The sequence below is a fragment of the Carassius gibelio genome, chromosome B22, assembly GCF_023724105.1.
Source record: "Carassius gibelio isolate Cgi1373 ecotype wild population from Czech Republic chromosome B22, carGib1.2-hapl.c, whole genome shotgun sequence".
Taxonomy (NCBI): Eukaryota; Metazoa; Chordata; class Actinopteri; order Cypriniformes; family Cyprinidae; genus Carassius; species Carassius gibelio.
This window is the reverse complement of record NC_068417.1, coordinates 38,981,022-38,998,521: the sequence shown is the minus strand read 5'-3', so window position 1 is coordinate 38,998,521 and position 17,500 is coordinate 38,981,022. Positions and strand designations below refer to the sequence as shown.

General features: G+C 39.6%; 3 non-coding genes and 3 pseudogenes across 3 annotated transcripts; all 6 read left to right on the top strand.

Moving 5' to 3' along the window:
- Positions 1-8,393: 8,393 nt before the first annotated feature.
- LOC128000473 (5S ribosomal RNA) lies at positions 8,394-8,512 on the top strand. The gene has a single exon (XR_008173256.1). It is a non-coding gene; the product is annotated as a 5S ribosomal RNA (ribosomal RNA).
- Positions 8,513-11,272: 2,760 nt separating this feature from the next.
- On the top strand, positions 11,273-11,391 carry LOC128006513 (uncharacterized; annotated as a pseudogene).
- Positions 11,392-11,612: 221 nt separating this feature from the next.
- On the top strand, positions 11,613-11,730 carry LOC128007059 (uncharacterized; annotated as a pseudogene).
- A 654-nt stretch (positions 11,731-12,384) lies between these two features.
- On the top strand, positions 12,385-12,503 carry LOC128007405 (uncharacterized; annotated as a pseudogene).
- A 221-nt stretch (positions 12,504-12,724) lies between these two features.
- Positions 12,725-12,842, top strand: LOC128005402 (5S ribosomal RNA). Its single transcript, XR_008178056.1, has one exon. It is a non-coding gene; the product is annotated as a 5S ribosomal RNA (ribosomal RNA).
- Positions 12,843-17,346: 4,504 nt separating this feature from the next.
- LOC128008683 (5S ribosomal RNA) lies at positions 17,347-17,465 on the top strand. The gene has a single exon (XR_008180416.1). It is a non-coding gene; the product is annotated as a 5S ribosomal RNA (ribosomal RNA).
- Positions 17,466-17,500: the final 35 nt, after the last annotated feature.

Genomic DNA, 17,500 nt, shown 5'->3' with positions numbered 1-17,500 from the left:
GGAATACCAGGTGCTTTAATCTTTTGGGTTTTCTTTCCTACTTATATAATGTACTGGCGATTAGATTGGCTGCTCTTTAAATAGCCCTCTCTTTGCAGCAGTCTTCGCTTACGGCCATACCACCCTGAGCACCTGTGATTGTTGGTACATTCCAGGAAGTAAGAGGTGGCAGTAGGGAGAGAAAGGCTCTCCCATGTGTTTGTTTTTGGTTTGTCTTATATTATATTGTATTTAGTTAAATATTTATTTTTTTCTTGGTTTGTTTTATTATTTTTTAAGGGCCCTGAGCAGAATTTACTGCTTAGAGCCAAAGGAGCTTTAAAGCTCTTAAAGTTTTGATTATGGAGGAACAACATGGCAATGGCAAAGACATGGCTGAGGAAAAAAGCAACAGTAAAGAACTTCAAAAAGATACTGGAGAAAGAATAAAGCAAAGGAAATTGACAGAGACAAGTGAGGTGAGAAGACAAAGGAATGAGATGGAAGATAATGAACAACAAAAGCATTACTCAAAGGAGGCCACAGTAATTGTTAATACTACAGAAGTAAGAGATCGAAGGGTGGAGGATGTGATAAAAGCGGTGATTGAAAAAGTTGGACTGAGTAAAGTGTTAGCGGTAAGACCAAGATTAAATAATGAGTATGAGGTAACCGTAACGGATGAAGAAGCATGTGAAGTTTTAAAGGAAGGACTAACAGAAATGGAAAAAGAGCAAGAGGAAGAAGGACATGGAATACAAACGGAAATCTTGAAACAAACAAGAGAGGAGGAAAAGGAAAGGCAGGAAATGCAAATGATAGAGAAAGCAACGCTAGGAAGAAAAGAAGACAACAAAAATGACTGGGAAAAGGTTACAATAACAAGAAGAAGACAACTAAAGGTAAAACCAAATTTAGAGAATGTACAAAAGAGACATATAATTTAAAAAAAAGAACTGAAAGAGAAAGTATTTAAAAAAAAGAGACTATGGTGAAAATAGTTTTGAGGTATTAATGCAGCTGGGAAAAGTTGATGAATGTTCAGAATAATATGTACTTTGCTATGTATTATGTTTTTGAAAATTGCAACACTTAATGTAAGAGGGTTACTAGAAAAAGGGAAATTTGAAAAGTTGAAACTTTTGTGTAGTAGATAAAATTTTTTTATGGGGGATTTTAACACTACGTTTAGCAAGATGGATATTGCAGATGGGATGGTTTTTAAATCTGATAGTGGAAGGAAGGAATTAAAAAGTCTAATGGAAGAAAATAACTTTGTGGACGTTTGGAGAGAAAGAAACGAAGGGATACGAGAATTTTCAAGGCAACAGGCGTTGAAGAATTTTATATGCAGAAGTAGAATAGATTTCTTGATAAGTAAAAGGGAAATGTTGAAGATAATAGATACTATATATTACAAGGAAACAATGTTAAGTGATCATAAAGTTGTATGTATACAAGTTGATATGAATAATTTTAAAAGAGGGCCGGGAATATGGATGTTAAACACTGAGATTTTAAAAGATGACAATTTTAAGGAACAAATAGAGGTATTAATAAAGAAGGGAAAAGGAAATCAGATGTATAAGGATGAAAAGAGAATTTGGTGGGATAATTTAAAATATGACATTGGAAAATGTGCAAGAGAATATACTAAAATAATACAGAAAATTAAAAAAAGAAAAGAAAAAGAAATAAGAATAGAATTAAGAGATGAGCTAAGTAAGGAGGTTTGTCAATTTACAGAAAACTGTAATGTTGGAAGAAAAAATAAAGGACATAGAAGACAAAAAATATAAAGGAGGAATGATAAGAAGTAAAGCAAAATACTTAGTGGAAGGTGAAAAATGTACAAGGTTCTTTTTTATTATGGAAAAAAAACAGACAGAGAGCAGGAATGATTAAATAATTAATAGGAAAAGGAGGAGGAAAGGTAAAAGAAAAAGAAGAAATTTTAAAAGAAATAAAAGATTATTATGAAAATTTGTTTAAAAGGGAAGGAGTGGGTAGAGAAGACATTGAATTTCTGGTAGGGAAAATCAAAATAAAGATAGATAATGGAGATAAAAAATTATGTGAAAGGGGAATTGGAAAAGAAGAAATAGATGAAGCAATCATGCAGCTAAATAATGGTAAAAGTCCAGGAAAAGATGGTCTTCCAAGTGAATTTTATAAGGTTTTTAGAAATGTAATGACACCAATATTAAAAGATGTGTATGACGAAATTTTTAAAAAGGAAGAAACCAGTTATTTTATGGGGATAGGATTAGTAAAATTAATTTATAAAAGAAAAGGGGACATTGCAGATCTTAAAAATTATAGACCAATAACTATGTTAAATACAGATTTTAAAATATTATCAAATATTTTAGCTAACAGATTGAAGAAAATTTTACCAAACATAATACAAACAAACCAGGCATATGCAATACCAGGAAGAGATATTACAGATACTATTAGTAGTATAAGAGATGTTGTAAGTTACATGATCTCTGAAAAAAAAGTGGATATGTAATATGTCTTGATTTAGAAAAGGCCTTTGACCGTGTTGAACATGAGTATTTGTTTAGAATATTACAACAGTTTGGTTTTGGTGAAAATTTTATTAAGTGGTTGAAGATTTTATATAAAGATTCTACAAGTCAAGTAAAGTGCAATGTTTTTTTAACAGAGACCTTTTATTTAACTAGATCTATTAGACAAGGTTGTCCATTATCAGCTTTGCTGTACAGTTTAGTGGCAGAGGCATTAGGGTTGGCAATAACGGAAGATAAAGAAATTAGAGGAATAGACACAGAAGAAAATAGAGAGTTGCAGAAAGTATATCAATATGCAGATGATACGACTATAATAGTGCAAGATGTGGCTAGTGTAGTTAAAGCAATGGACATAATAGAAAAATACTGTAGAGGTTCTGGAGCTAAGATAAATCAACAAAAAACGGTTATTATGAGTATAGGAAAAGTTGAAAAAATTCAAAAAATGTATCCATTTAAAGAAGAAGAGAGCTTGAAAATTTTGGGTGTGAGGATTGGGAAAAATGAGAAAATGGTGAGAGATTTGATGTGGGATGAAGTGGTGGGTGAAATGGAACGTCTCGGTTACGTATGGTAACCCTCGTTCCCTGAAGGAGGGAACGGAGACGCCACGTCGGATGACCGACGAATATGGGATATCGCTTCGATAGACCAATCTACTTTGAGTGTAAACTAAACGAGCCAATGCACAGTGGCATGCAATTATTGCATCCAGCTGCCGCTGATCACTGCGTGAGTATAAGAGGGCAGCAGGTGCAATGCATACCAGTTTTTCGCTGAGGAGCCGAGCCGGGAACCCGGCAGCTCAGCGGCGGTACAGCAACCATGGCGACGGGACATGGCGTCTCCGTTCCCTCCTTCAGGAAACGAGGGTTACCATACGTAACCGAGACGTTCCCTTTCAGTCGGTCACTCTCGACGCCACGTCGGATGACCGACGAATATGGGATCCCTATCAAAGCGCCATGGGTGCTGCCCCTTCCAGTGCCCTGTGCGAGCCGTCTGCGCGCCTATTAGGTGTAGGCCGGGGCTCAGAAAAAGTAGCTCCACTCACCATTGTCAAAGCACTACCTCACTGGGTGAGATTGGATAACACTGGGAAAACATACCCGGTCCGCTTGGAGCCGGGACGCTGCGGAAGCCCCATCCTTCCCGAAGGAGGTCTCGGAGGCAAATACACATATAGCATCCGTTTAGGAGTATACGGAGAAATTTGAGGTGATTAAAACCCTCTTGGGAAGGCAGAAGTCTGCTGGGGAAACACGGGCTCTAAGACTATACCGTGGACTATACACATACGAGTACCGCTTAGGTCTCAACATGGAACCCAGCCTTCCATGGTTTCTCACGGATTCATCATGAAGGTCTGGTGCCGGACGTTCCGCCGCATCCAGCTGCCTAGGGTGATGGAGGATCTCTGGAGCAGTTTTAGCAAGCCAACACTAACCGGGGCCTCTCAGTGCCACTACCCATTTGAGGTGAGAACACAGGAGGATACCGGCTCTACACGAAGGCTATAGAACCTAGCAAACGTGTTAGGGGTCGCCCAGCCCGCAGCTCTACAAATATCTGTCAGCGAGGCGCCACGAGCCAGCGCCCAGGAGGATGCAACACTTCTTGTTGAGTGAGCTCGCAACCTGAACGGGCAGGGCACATCCTGAGCCTGATAAGCCAGGGTTACGGCATCCACAATCCAGTGGGCCATCCTCTGCTTAGAGACGGCATTCCCCTTCTGCCGGCCTCCGTAACAGACAAAGAGCTGGTCTGAGGCCATGAAGCTTTGCTTTCGGTCTACGTAGCATCTTAATGCTCAAACAGGACAAAGCAAAGCCAGGGCTGGGTCTGCCTCCTCCAGGGGCAGCGCTTGCAGGTTCACCACTTGGTCTTTGAAGGATGTAGTGGGAACCTTGGGCACGTAGCCAGGCCGGGGCCTCAGGATTACCTGGGAGTCAGCCGGCCCGAACTCTAGGCACGAATCGTCGACCGAAAATGCATGCAGGTCCCCTACCCTCTTGATGGAGGCCAGTGCAAGCAGGAGCAGAGTTTTCAATGAAAGAAACTTTAGCTCAACTGAATGCAAAGGCTCGAATGGGCCCTGCTGTAGTGATTTAAGCACTAGAGACAGGTCCCAAGAGGGTATACAGGGGGGCCGGGATGGATTTAACCTCCTGGCCCCTCTAAGGAACCTGATGATGAGGTCATGCTTACCCAAAGACTTCCCATTCACAGGGTCATGGTACGCAGCAATAGCGGCAACCTGGACTTTGAGGGTGGAGGGAGACAGCCTTCGCTCCAACCCTTGCTGCAGAAAGGATAGCACGACCGCAATCGGGCATCTTCGGGGGTCTTCTCGGTGAGAAGAACACCACTCAACGAACAGGTTCCACTTCAAGGCTTTGGCGTGTCTCGTAGACGGTGCTCTTGCCGAAGTGATGGTGTTCACTACCTCTTGGGGCAGGTCACCTAGAACCTCCGCGTCCCGTCCAGGGACCAAACATGGAGTTTCCAAAGGTCTGGACGCGGGTGCCAAATGGTGCCCCGTCTCTGAGTCAGTAAATCCCTCCTCAGAGGAACCGGCCAAGGAGGGGCTGTCGAGAGGAGCACTAGTTCGGGGAACCAGGTCCGAGTAGGCCAATATGGCGCTACTAGCAAGACTTGCTCCTCGTCCTCCCAGACTTTGCACAGTGTCTGTGCAAGAAGGCTCACTGGGGGAAACGCATACTTGCGTAGGTCCCGCGGCCAGCTGTGTGCCAGTGCGTCCGAGCCGAGAGTACCCTCGGTCAGGGAGTAGAATAACTGGCAGTGAGAGGTCTCTGGGGAAGCAAACAGGTCTACCTGAGTGGCTCCAAACCATCTCCAAATCAGCTGGACCGTCAGGGGATGGAGTCGCCATTCTCCCGGGAGCATTGCTCGAGACAGCTCGTCGGCTGTACGATTGAGCAGGCCTGGAATGTGAACGGCACGAAGTGACCTCAGAACCTTCTGACTCCAAAGGAGGAGGTGGCGAGCGAGTTGCGACATGCGATGGGAGCGAAGAACACCTTGTCGGTTGATGTACGCAACGGTCGCAGTGTTGTCCGTTCGGACCAGCACATGCTTGCCTCGTAAGAGACCTTTGAGACGGTTCAGGGCAAGGTGTACTGCTAGCAACTCTAGGCAATTGATGTGCCACTGCAGCTGCGGGCCCATCCAAACCCCTGAGACTGCATGCCCGTTGTACGTGGCCCCCCAACCGGTGGTGGAGGCATCCGTGTAAACCACAGAATGCCTGGAGAAACGCAATATCTGACCACGGGGTGAGGGTTTGGCGACAGGCCGGTGTAACTTGGACCCGGTGACTGCCACACTTCCACGCCCACCTCGGGACTCGGCCATAAAGCCAGTGCTGGAGCGGTCTCATAAGTAATAGGCCGAGCGGTGTAAGTGCCGCCGCGGCCGCCATATGCCCCAGGAGCCTCTGAGCCTCAGCGTGCTTGACGCCCAGACACGTGAGGCAGCGATCGTGACCATCACCCGGTGCCAGGTAACGACCGCACCCAGAAACGCACGGGTGAAACGGCATCCTTAAAAGGACGATCCGTCGTCTTTAAAAAGACGCACCCGTGAAGCTCTTTTAGAGAGAATTTGCTCTTTTAGGAAATGCTCTTCAGTGCTGAGGCGCACAGGGGAGATGGCCGCTTGCCACACGACAGGGGATAGTGCAGCCTGAAGTGTGCAACCCACTCGATACTGGAACGACCGCCGCTGTAGCGCCCGCCAACACAGGAAGCTTCCCACAGCGTGCTGAACTCGCAGTTCACCGTAGACACAGTTCAAGGTAAGCAGAACGATACTGTCGCTCGGCTTTGAAGCGAAAAGCTGGTATGCATTGCACCTGCTGCCCTCTTATACTCACGCAGTCATCAGCGGCAGCTGGATGCAATAATTGCTTTACACTCAAAGTAGATTGGTCTATCGAAGCGATAACCCATATTCGTCGGTAATCCGACGTGGCGTCGAGAGTGACCGACTGAAAGGGAAAGAGTGTTAAATTATTGGAAACGAAGGGAATTAACTTTAAGAGGGAAGGTTTTGGTTATAAATGCATTAATGATGGCAAACATGTGGTATGTTTTGGGTGTGATACCCATGCCTATGGGAATTAGTAAAAGATTAAAAAAATATGTTTTAAATTTTCTCTGGGGCTCTAAGCCATCTAGGATTTCTTATAATACACTAATAGGGGCCATATAAGAAGATGGGTTAGGGCTGCAAGATCCAGAATTTAAAAAAAGAGCTTTAGAGTTAAAACTGTGAAAACTTTTTTAAATGAAGAGAATAAAGCTGAATGGAAAATACTTATGAGAATGTTTTTAAATAAATGCGGACATATGAAAATAGCACCTGATATTCTGTGGATGAAATTAAAACCTACAATGATAACAGGAATCCCGGAGTTTTATAAAGAAGTTTTAGAAGCATGGGCAGAATTTTTACCAAATGTATGTATTAAACCTATTAGGAGATTGGAGTTTTTAACACAGCCATTGTTTCTGAATGAGAATGTTGTATATAGAGGAAAATAATGATTTTTTAAACATTGGATTATTGCTGGATTTAAAACAATAAGGGATGTTTTGTATGAAGTGAGGGAAGTTTTTTTACCTTTGCAAGCAATTTATGATGAAGTGAAAAATACTGAAAATCATGTTAATAAGAATGTTTTAAAAAAGCAATATGATCAAATAAAGGAGGCAATTCCAAAGGAATGGTTAGTAAACATAGAAAAACAAGGACAAGACAGTGAAGATGATAAAATGAAGGTTTTCTTAAAAGCAAAAGGAGAAAAGGAGCCTTTTCATGTGAGTCATCTTAGGACTTTTTATGTTTTGTTTAGAAATAGTGTTTTTAAGGAACCAGCTGGGAATGCATTTTGGAAAAATGTTTTTATAAACCTTGAGGAAGAAGTTCTGTGGAGAAATTTGAGAAAATGGCATATTGATGTTAAAATGGAGAACCTGGATTTTTATATGAGGCATAATATAATTTTTTCTGAAGAGAAGTTGTATAAATGTGGAATGACTGGGAATGCATTGTGTAAAGTCTGTTGTGAAAAAAAATGAAGGAATTGTGCACATGTTTTTATCATGTAAAGAACTGATTTTTTTCAGAGACAAAATGAAAAATGTGATTAAGAGTTTGTTAGGAGAAAAAATGGATGTAATAGAAGATGAAGAGAGTTGGAATTTTATATTTTTATTTGGAATGAATGAGAAATCTGATAATAAAATGTTATACATTTGTTTTTAATTGTAGCTAGATATGCAATATGGTGTAGGAGAAATATAGCAAGAGACAAAAACAAAAAACTAGGATTATGGATTTATTTTAAGAAAAAACTGGAAGATTATATACGAACACTAGAAAGTTATTTTAAAGAAGAAGGTACAATTTATGTATTTGATAAACTAATTCTAAATAACAATCCTTATGTTTTGAAAACACAGAATGGGCTGGAAATAAATTTGTAGTTTTTTTTTTTTTTCTTCAGGTGAAAAGGATTATGTTTGCTTAGAAACTTTACTGTAACCTTAATTGAGATGTTTGCATTTATTTTGTGAAAGAGAGGTTTCTATAAAAAGAATTATTTAAATGTGAAACATTTTATGTATTTTTTCTTTTTGTACAGAAATATTTTTAATAAAAAAAATTAAAAAAAATGCCCGATCTCGTCTGATCTCTGAATCTTAGCAGGTTTAGGTCTGGTTAGTACTTTGATGAGAGACTGCCTAGGAATACCAGGTGCTTTAATCTTTTGGGTTTTCTTTCCTACTTATATAATGTACTGGCGATTAGATTGGCTGCTCTTTAAATAGCCCTCTCTTTGCAGCAGTCTTCGCTTACTGCAATACCAACCTGGCTATGCCCGATCTCGTCTGATCTCGGAAGCTAAGCAGGTTTGGGCCTGGTTAGTACTTGGATGGGAGACCGCCTGGGAATACCAGGTGCTGTAAGCTTTTTGGACATTTTTCACTTAGTATATAATAATTTTGCCAAAAAATAGAGTCAATGCCCGATCTCTGAATCTTAGCAGGTTTAGGTCTGGTTAGTACTTGGATGGGAGACCGCCTGGGAATACCAGGTGCTGTAAGCTTTTTGGACATTTTTCACTTAGTAAATAATAATTTTGCCAAATAATAGAGTCAATGCCCGATCTCTGAATCTTAGCAGGTTTAGGTCTGGTTAGTACTTTGATGATAGACTGCCTAGGAATACCAGGTGCTTTAAGCTTTTGGGTTTTCTTTCCTACTTATATAATGTACTGGCGATTAGATTGGCTGGTCTTTAAATAGCCCTCTCTTTGCAGCAGTCTTCGCTTACGGCCATACCAACCTGAGGGCGCTAGAGAGCTACAGGAAGTGTTGGCTGCAGTTTGGTGAGGAAGGCTCTCCTCCATTTTGATTTTTCTGTTAGTGTTTGTTTTGTGAGTTGTTTTTGGACTTTTAGTTATTTTTTTGTGTGGTTTTCCAGTTTTAAACCACCTAACAGCAGCATCTTGCTGGCTGGAGGGTGGTTAATTGTTTTTTTTTTGGTGTTTTTGTACAATGGATGGGTTATTGGCAAACGACACTGGACTGGCTGGAGAGAGACGCATGGCAAACGACACCGGACTGGCTGGAGAGAGATGCATGGCAAACAACACTGGACTGGCTGGAGAGAGACGCATGGCAAACGACACTGGACTGGAGTAACGACAACGAGCAGGACACGGTAAAAATCAGGATGCAAGATATACATGTGGTGAAAGGAAATACTTAAAGGAGGCAACTGTGATTGTGAATGTGGAGAATGTAAGTGAGGTGAGAGCTGTGGATATTATTAAAGCGGTGATGGAGAAATGTGGATATGGTAAAATCTTAGCACTGAGGACAAGACAAGGAAAGGAATATGAACTGACAATGGAAAAAGAAGAAACCTGTGATGAACTGACTGAGGGATTGTTAATTAAAGGAGTGAACTGTGAGATAAAGAAACTGCAAAACAGAGATTATGTTGTCTCTTTCATGCATCTGCCCATCTACCTGTCTAGAGGATGGGACAAGATATGTAAAAGCGCGGTTTCCGAAGGAGGTGGTTTTAAATAAGTGTGAGTGTTGGATGCAGGGTGAGGAGGAGGAGCAGCAGCAGGTGGGCGGTCAGGTGCATGAAAGAGACAACGAGCAGCGAGACGTTGGAGAAAGAGTACGTGGTGAAGGACTGGAATTAAATAAGGATATAGAACATCAGAAAGAGTATACCGAACCGATCATACAAACACAACAGGATAGGGGAATTTGGACACAGATGGATTTGACAGACAGCTTGCAAAATGCTTTGGATAATGTGGAACTGGTTGATGAAAGGAATAAAGTACTGCGTGATGCACAACATGAGGGAATTGTATGTACACCGATGGATGTGACGGACAGTGTGCAAAAGGAGATGGAGGCGGTAGAAATTAATGATGCTACAAAAGAGTGTGAACAAGGAAAAGAAAATGAGAAGACGCAGGGGAAATCATCGAAAAGAAGGAGATCTGTAAAGGTAATGCCCAATCTTGATACTGCAAGAAAAAGAATGCTTAAAGAAGATGGGATTGATTGTGCAAATAAGTATGAGCTGCTAAAGGGTTTGGAGGAGATGGACTGAGTTTATGGGTTTTATGCATGTTTTTATACGTTTTATGCTTTTAAGAATTGTTACTTTTAATGCTAGAGGGCTTTCGAACGTAGGAAAATTTTAAAAAGTGAAAGAAATGTGTAAAGGAGAGGATGTTATTTTATTACAAGAAACTAACTGGAGGGAAGAGTACATGACTGAAATAAGGAAAAGGTGGAGTGGAGAGTTTTTTTATAGCAATGGTGATGGGAGGCTGGGAAGAGGAGTTGAGGAGAAAAAAAATGTTGTAGTTAATATTCATGCACCGACTGTAGAGAGTGAAAAGAAGGAATATTTTAATGTATTAAGATATTTTTTTAAAAAGCATAAAGAAGTTATTATGATGGGTGATTTTAATACTGTTTTCAGTAAATTAGAAATTGGTGAAGGAATGTTTTTTAAAAATGATAAAGGAAGAAAAGAACTGAAATTATTAATGGAAGAAAATAATATGATTGATGTATGGAGAGAAAGAAATGAAAAAAATAAAGAATATTCATGGAGGCAATTAGTAGGGAATTTTATGTGTAAGACAAGGATTGATTTTATTTTATGTACAAGGAACATTGAAGGTTTTATCGGTAACATTAAATATGTAGAATCAAGCTTAAGTGACCATAAACCACTTTTTATACAAGTAGACTGGAGTTCAGTGAAAAGAGGGCCGGGTGTATGGGTTTTAAATGCAGAGGTTTTGAAGAATGAGGACTATGTGTTAAGTATTAAAGAAATTATTGAAAAAAAAAAAAAAAAAAAAAAGGCTATGCCCGATCTCGTCTGATCTCGGAAGCTAAGCAGGTTTGGGCCTGCTTAGTACTTGGATGGGAGACCGCCTGGGAATACCAGGTGCTGTAAGCTTTTTGGATATTTTTCACTTAGTATATAATAATTTTGCCAAAAAATAGAGTCAATGCCCGATCTCTGAATATTAGCAGGTTTGGGCCTGGTTAGTACATGGATGGGAGACTGCCTGGGAATACCAGGTGCTTTAAGCTTTTGGGTTTTCTTTCCTACTTATAAAATGTACTGGTGATTACATTGGTCGGTCTTTAAATAGCCCTCTCTTTGCATCAGTCTTGGCTTACGGTCATACCAACCTGGCTATGCCCCATCTCGTCTGATCTCGGAAGCTAAGCAGGTTTGGGCCTGGTTGGTACTTGGATGGGAGACCGCCTCGGAATAACAGGTGCTGTAAGCTTTTTGGAAATTTTTCACTTAGTATATAATAATTTTGCCAAAAGATAGAGTCAATGCCCGATCTCTTTATCTTAGCAGGTTTAGGTCTGGTTAGTACTTTGATGAGAGACTGCCTAGGAATACCAGGTGCTTTAATCTTTTGGGTTTTCTTTCCTACTTATATAATGTACTGGTGATTAGATTGGCTGGTCTTTAAATTGTCCTCTCTTTGCAGCAGTCTTCGCTTACGGCCATACCAACCTGGCTATGCCCGATTTCGTCTGATCTCGGAAGCTAAGCAGGTTTGGCCTCGTTAGTACTTGGATGGGAGACCGCCTGGGAATAACAGGTGCTTTAATCTTTTTGGAAAATTTCACGAATTATATAATAATCTTTCATTAAAAACAAAAAAAAGAGTCAATGGCCCGATCTCTGAATCTTAGCAGGTTTAGGTCTGGTTAGTACTTGGATGGGAGACCACCTGGGAATACCAGGTGCTGTAAGCTTTTTGGACATTTTTCACTTAGTATATAATAATTATACTAAGTAATAGAGTCAATGCCCGATCTCTGAATATTAGCAGGTTTAGGTTTGGTTAGTACTTGGATGGGAGACCGCCTGGGAATACCAGGTGCTGTAAGCTTTTTTGGAAATTTTTCACTTAGTACATAATAATTTTGCCAAATAATAGAGTCAATGCCCGATCTCTGAATATTAGCAGGTTTGGGCCTGGTTAGTACATGGATGGGAGACTGCCTGGGAATACCAGGTGCTGTAAGCTTTTTGGACATTGTTCACTTAGTATATAATAATTTTGCCAAATAATAGAGTCAATGCCCGATCTCTGAATCTTAGCAGGTTTAGGTCTGGTTAGTTCTTTGATGAGAGACTGCCTAGGAATACCAGGTGCTTTAAGCTTTTGGGTTTTGTTTCCTACTTATATAATGTACTGGCGATTAGATTGGCTGGTCTTTAAATAGCCCTCTCTTTGCAGCAGCCTAATAATTTTGCCAAAAAATACGGCCATACCAACCTGGCTATGCCCTATTTCGTCTGATCTCGGAAGCTAAGCAGGTTTGGGCCTGGTTGGTACTTGGATGGGAGATCGCCTCGGAATAACAGGTGCTGTAAGCTTTTTGGAAATTTTTCACTTAGTATATAATAATTTTGCCAAATAATAGAGTCAATGCCCGATCTCTGAATCTTAGCAGGTTTAGGTCTGGTTAGTACTTTAATGAGAGACTGCCTAGGAATACCAGGTGCTTTAATCTTTTGGGTTTTCTTTCCTACTTATATAATGTACTGGTGATTAGATAGGCTGGTCTTTAAATAGTCCTCTCTTTGCAGCAGTCTTCGCTTACGGCCATACCAACCTGGCTATGCCCGATCTCGTCTGATCTCGGAAGCTAAGCAGGTTTGGGCCTGGTTAGTACTTGGATGGGAGACTCCTGGGAATACCAGGTGCTTTAAGCTTTTTGGACATTTTTCAATTAGTATATAATAATTTTGCCAAAAAATAGAGTCAATACCCGATCTCTGAATATTAGCAAGTTTGGGCCTGGTTAGTACATGGATGGGAGACTGCCTGGGAATACCAGGTGCTGTAAGCTTTTTGGACATTTTTCACTTAGTATATAATAATTTTACTAAGTAATAGAGTCAATGCCCGATCTCTGAATATTAGCAGGTTTAGGTTTGGTTAGTACTTGGATGGGAGACCGCATGGGAATACCAGGTGCTGTAAGCTTTTTGGAAAATTTCACGAATTATATAATAATCTTCCATAACAAAACAAAAAAAAAAAGAGTCAATGGCCCGATCTCTGAATCTTAGCAGGTTTAGGTCTGTTTAGTACTTGGATGGGAGACCACCTGGGAATACCAGGTGCTGTAAGCTTTTTGGACATTTTTCACTTAGTATATAATAATTTTACTAAGTAATAGAGTCAATGCCCGATCTCTGAATCTTAGCAGGTTTAGGTCTGGTTAGTTCTTTGATGAGAGACTGCCTAGGAATACCAGGTGCTTTAAGCTTTTGGGTTTTCTTTCCTACTTATATAATGTACTGGCGATTAGATTGGCTGGTCTTTAAATAGCCCTCTCTTTGCAGCAGCCTAATAATTTTGCCAAAAAATAGAGTCAATGCCCGATCTCTGAATATTAGCAGGTTTGGGCCTGGTTAGTACATGGGTGGGAGACTGCCTGGGAATACCAGGTGCTTTAAGCTTTTGGGTTTTCTTTCCTACTTATATAATGTACTGGTGATTACATTGGTCGGTCTTTAAATAGCCCTCTCTTTGCAGCAGTCTTGGCTTACGGTCATACCAACCTGGCTATGCCCCATCTCGTCTGATCTCAGAAGCAATTAACATTGCTCATTAAACATAATTAAGTTAATTTAAAATAAGATTAAGGTCAGAGCATTTGATGAGTAAATGTTGATTAAAAAATATTCTAAACAAATGTACCTGGGAAGAGCTGATCATGGCAAGATTCGCTGAGACTCAGTAATAGCTCTTTTAGTTTTTAGGAAGGTTTGTGAGGGTTGGCTCTTGAGTGAGCTGTTGAGCTTGATATTTCAGACCTGAAAAAGAAGAACAGCATTATCTCAAAAAAATCCTGTAAGACAGAAGGAAGGAAATATTATTAATTACGTGCAACTTGTACATTACACCTCTGTAAAGATGCTGTATAATTAAGCAAGTAAAGCAAGAAAGCAAGTAATTAATATCAAGCTATAGTCATATGAATTCTTTTGATAGTGTCAGATGAGACCGTCCTGGGGCTTGTACAATATCATACAAGTGTTAAACTGGATTATTAAGACTGCGATGTGCGACTGTGTTTAGGGATCATTTTTAAGACTTTGACCCTGTCCAGATACCCACACTTGCAGTCTTGGCCACTTGAGAGTGTGTGTACGTGAGAGTGTGTGAACGAGACTTTGCCCGGTCTTAATAATGCCAAAGCACAGCGTCCTTAACACACACTAAACCTGTGTCCCATAAGGCAGTGGCTCCCAATCCTGGTCCTGGAGAAGGCCAACACTGCACATTTGAGATGTCTCCCTGATCAAACACACCTGATTCAACTCATCAGCTCATCAGTGAAGACTCCAAGACCTCAAAAGTGTGTTTGTCAGATAAGAGAGACACCAAAACCATGCAGTGCTGGGGTTCTCCAGGACCAGGATTGGGAAACACAGTCATCAGGTCATGAAAAGTTCGACACACACTTGTGGTCATCATGCTCACTTGAACACTAGGCCAAATACAGGAAAGACGTCAAATAAGTAATCAAGTGGTCAAGTGCAAAGATGGCAAGTGTGGGTATTTGGACAGTGCAACAGTTTAAGAAACAACAAATGCTGTACAATCTATAACAGCAGGAATGTTTGATAAAAGGGACAAACTATCACAGACTTACTGCTGCAAAAATCTGCCTCCGCAGCTTTCTGTCTTCTCCATTTCTGAAGGAATAGCTCTCCAGAAACACCACTGGGCTTCCTTTACGTCTTTTCAGCTAAAAATATACAAAAAAATAAAAAAAGGGGAGAGAAAATAAAATTTAATTATATACAGAATGTCAATAATGATCTGTGAGCAAAATATTTAGATATAATAAATATATATAAATATATATTTAAATATAAACTGATATGAATGAACTGCAAAATGGAAAAATGCATGTTTTATTATTTATTTTTAATTTGATTTTTTTTTTTTTTTTTTTTTGGATTTACATTAAAAGGTATTAAAAGCATGGTACAGAACATATGATTACTGTGATATCTGTCATATAAAAGCACATAAAAACACTAACATTACAGTGATACAAACAGCTGGTTTGGTGATTATTGTATTGTTGTATTGATTATTAATATACCATAGTAAAACTACAGTTACAGTTACTAATGTCCTGTTTACTGTGTTTTAACTTCACATTTCATTTATTACTATTGTAAGAGTCGTGATTACCATGATTTTACTACAAATACAACTTACATCATTGATCCTGAAATTAATAATAATATAAAACGGATTGAAGGTCTATGGCACGTCACGTGGCAGATATAGTTTAATCACACTAATTAGCAGCTGTGTTCATTTATTTAAACGCAATGAAACTCAAAGACAGCCGCGGATGACCGATATGATACAGCCATTAAACATATGGCACTAATCTGATTAATAAATAAGACAGAATACATTTATAAAAGGCATTAAAAGAGCGTATATACGACTACTCACCCAAACTGTGGAACTGATAGCAAGTATCGCGATGTGTGCTGAATGAGACTTCTTGAACGTGATTTCATAGCGATAAACATCTCATGTCCTCGTCGTGTCGAATTCTGACGCCAAAAGTTTCCCACTGAAAGCAATGAAGGTCGTAGTGCTTCGATATTCGACGCCGAGAGGCACATTTGGCATCATAAAAGTGACGCTAGGGGCGCTTGACCATGCTTCGGTTTTTGACGCCTTTGGAGTGAGAATGGGTTGCCATAAAAGTAATTACAGATGCAATGGAAGAAGCAAAAGAAGAGTACAATGTGGATATGTTAAGAAAACAATATGAAGAGGTTAAAAGTAAAATTCCAGAGGATTGGTTGGAAATGATTCAAGATGGTGGGAGCAGGGAGAATAAAATGGAAGTGTTTTTAAAATTGAATGATAAAGAGGTGTGTTTGAAATCATATAATGTGAAAATGTTTTATCATTATTTTAATTTGTCTGTTTTTAAAAAGCCAAAAGCCAATGATTTTTGGTTAAGACATTTCGATGGAATTCAAGAGAAGGATGTATGGAAAAATACAAGATGGGCTTTTTTAGATACTGACCTGGAAGTTTTGGACTATTTTATTAGACACAATGTAATTTTTACTGGAAAGAGATTGTGCAAAATACGAATGGAACCAGATGCTGTATGTAAGGTCTGTTTTAAAGAGGATTAGGGGATCTTGCTCCTGTTTCTATATTGTGAAAAACTGAAATAATTTTTTGACAAAACAAAAGAACTAGTGAAAGATTTAAGAGGGAATGAAGATATTTTCAACTGGAATACAATCTTAATGTTTGGTTTGAATGAAAATATTACAAACAAAAAAGTGATTAATCTGTTGATGGTTTTAGTAAAAAATGCAATATGGAAAAGGAGGAACGTGGCAAAAAATAGAAATTATGTAGCAGATGTATGGATGGTGTTTAAAGGACTGTTGGAAAATTATGGGCAAACCTTGTTTACATATTTTGAAATGGAGAAATAACTGGATGCGTTTCATAAGATGTTTCCCACTGATGTGCTGTACACATTTAAAAAATGCCTAAGAAAGAGGACTTTTAACAATTGGTTTTATTTGGAATGTAAATTTCTGTTTTCAGGAGAGGCGTAATATATTATATATTTTTATTTTAAAGAAAATATAATGTTTCAATGTGAAAACTGTAAGGAGAATTTTGTATGATGGAATTGTTTTAATAAAAAAAATAAATAAAAAAAAGCTATGCCCGATCTCGTCTGATCTCGGAAGCTAAGCAGGATCTCTGAATATTAGCAGGTTTGGGCCTGGTTAGTACATGGATGGGAGACTGCCTGGAAATACCAGGTGCTTTAATCTTTTTGGAAAATTGCACGATTTATATAATAATCTTTCATAAAAAAAAAAAGAGTCAATGCCCGATCTCTGAATCTTAGCAGGTTTAGGTCTGGTTAGTACTTGGATGGGAGACCGCCTGGGAATACCAGGTGCTGTAAGCTTTTTGGACATTTTTCCCTTAGTATATAATAATTTTGCCAAATAATAGAGTCAATGCCCGATCTCTGAATCTTAGCAGGTTTAGGTCTGGTTAGTACTTTGATGAGAGACTGCCTAGGAATACCAGGTGCTTTAAGCTTTTGGGTTTTCTTTCCTACTTATATAATGTACTGGCGATTAGATTGGCTGGTCTTTAAATAGGCCTCTCTTTGCAGCAGTCTTCGCTTACGGCCATACCAACCTGGCTATGCCCGATCTCGTCTGATCTCGGAAGCTAAGCAGGTTTGGGCCTGGTTAGTACTTGGATGGGAGACCGCCTGGGAATACCAGGTGCTGTAAGCCTTTTGGACATTTTTCATTTAGTATATAATAATTTT